The 2,132-nt window shown below is 51.7% G+C and overlaps 1 pseudogene; it reads right to left on the bottom strand.

Annotated features, from left to right (window-relative positions):
• Positions 1-293: 293 nt before the first annotated feature.
• Positions 294-1,080, bottom strand: LOC142448932 (non-selective voltage-gated ion channel VDAC1 pseudogene; annotated as a pseudogene).
• Between the last annotated feature and the right edge of the window lie 1,052 nt (positions 1,081-2,132).

The raw sequence follows: 2,132 nt of genomic DNA on the forward strand, positions 1-2,132 counted from the left end.
TAGGAAAGCAATGTTCGATTCTCAAGAAGTCACAATTTCATTCCTGACTCACTGTGAAGTTACAAAGTGCCTACACATGAGCAGCTTCCACTTGCAGCCATTTCTAGATCAAAAAGAAACCTGGAATCTCTAGAAGGGGTCACCAAGTCCACCACCCTGCCCCCCAAAGTCTACAGCTGAAAGACCTTTTGGAGCTGGGTCTCTTCTGTGCCTCAGAGAGGGGAACACGTTAAAGCTGAATCAGCTGTCACCTGGAGGTCTAACATGATATTGAGCAATGCTTGCATCCTAGACATACAACAGTAACAGGTACACTAGAATTCTGAAGGTAGCTATGCTGCAAAATAGTTTAAAATTAGATGATTGTACAGTATTCATTTAAGCTTGGAATTCCAGTCCTAGACCAAGCTTGTGGCCACCGGCGTTGACGTTCTTGCCGTCCAGCAGAGCAGACAGCGTCAGTTTGATGCCTGGCTTTAGGGTCTGAGTGTAGCCTAAGCCAATCAGGCTGGAGTTGTTCACCTTTGCCGAGAAGCAGGCGTCAGGGTCGATCTGGTACTTGGCTGCTATTCCAAAGTGGGTGTTGCTATTCCCAGCTGTCCAGGCGAGATTGACCGCAGTCTCCAACTTCTTGTTCACCTTCTGGTAAATGGAGCCGCCAAACTCTGTCCCGTCATTCACATTGGTGTGAAGCTGGAATTCATCCATCTTATAGCCAACCGCAAAGTTGCTCTGGGTCACCCGGGACTTGGCAGTCTCAAAGTTCATCTGGTAGCCGGCCAGCCAGCCCTCGTAGCCCAGCACCAGAGCCCCACGGATGGCAGGCCCGGCAATGTCGAAATCCACGTCACAGCCCAGGTTGACGTGCTCCCGCTTGTACGCCGTCTTGATTTTGGCGTTCTTTTTCCCAGTGTTCGGGGAGAAGGATGAATCGAAGGTCAGCTTCAGTCCACGGGTCAGCTGGTCTTCCACGGTGATCTCAGTGCCAAGGGTGTTGTCCGTGTTCCACTTCTCTGTGAACATCAGCCCATACTCGGTCCACCGGTACTTGGTTTCCAGACTGCCCGTGACTTTGTTGGTCTCAGTGTTGGCTGAGCCGGAGCTGGTAAATTCCAGTCCATTCTCGGATTTTGTTTTCAAATCCAGTTTTATGAGGCCAAACCCGTAGCCCTTGGTGAAGACATCCCGAGCAGGTTTGCCAAGGTCAATGTACGTGGGAGGGACAGCCGTCCTCTGCTCGGAGGCGGTAGCAGCGGGCTCGGCGGTGGCGACGGCGTGGGCTGCGGCGCAGAGGAACCGGGCCAGTGTGTATCTTTAAACTGTGGACAGGGTGCTGACGTAGCAAGATCTGGGTTGACCACCAACCAGTGGCACTCTACACTTGGTACAACTGCCTTCTGCTACCTCAGACATCAGGTGTTTTCTGGCTTAAGTCCTCAGGCTACACGTGTGTCTGACGTAGAATCCAGTTAACCCAGGGGTTTCCCATATGGGGTCTCACCAATGCAGCTTTTGAAGCATGCCGTGCACCCTGATGATGCAGGATTCAGTGTTCCAGGGTTCTACAGCACCAAGCCTGGGTTCCCAGGATACCCCCAGATTCCCTAGGTCAGTTTTATTCCTCCCCTCCCCAGACTGCACTCCACTAAAGACCTTCCCCAACTACTATTCCCAAGAACATCCTTGATCCCTCCTCCTCCTACCTGGAGGTCAGCCTTCCTCCTTTCCCATCAAAAGTCATACACCTATATCTCCACCAAAATCAACCATTCCTTCTCCTTACTTCCATGCTGCCCCTCCTATCAGTAAACCGCGTCCATCTGACAGGGCTGCCTCCCTCTCCAGGCAACCTCATTCCAGATCCACAGGGATACCACCCAACAGACAGCATGCTCCCTACCCCTACCCCTGCTCTGTCCATTTGATGCTAGCTGTTTTGAGGTGTCCTCCAGCCTAGGGGGCCTACTTACCTGGAGTGGATGGTATATATTTCATTGACACTGGTCCTCCTCTTTATCAGGCAATCTCGTCCCCATTCATAAGACTGGATGACCTGCAAGCAAGGGTTTAATCTTTACAAAGCAGACTGCCACGTCTATCTTCAAGGCAGAGTGACTGGCAGGGTTCAAACT

The sequence above is a fragment of the Tenrec ecaudatus genome, chromosome 5 (assembly GCF_050624435.1).
Source record: "Tenrec ecaudatus isolate mTenEca1 chromosome 5, mTenEca1.hap1, whole genome shotgun sequence".
In the NCBI taxonomy this organism is placed as follows: domain Eukaryota; kingdom Metazoa; phylum Chordata; class Mammalia; order Afrosoricida; family Tenrecidae; genus Tenrec; species Tenrec ecaudatus.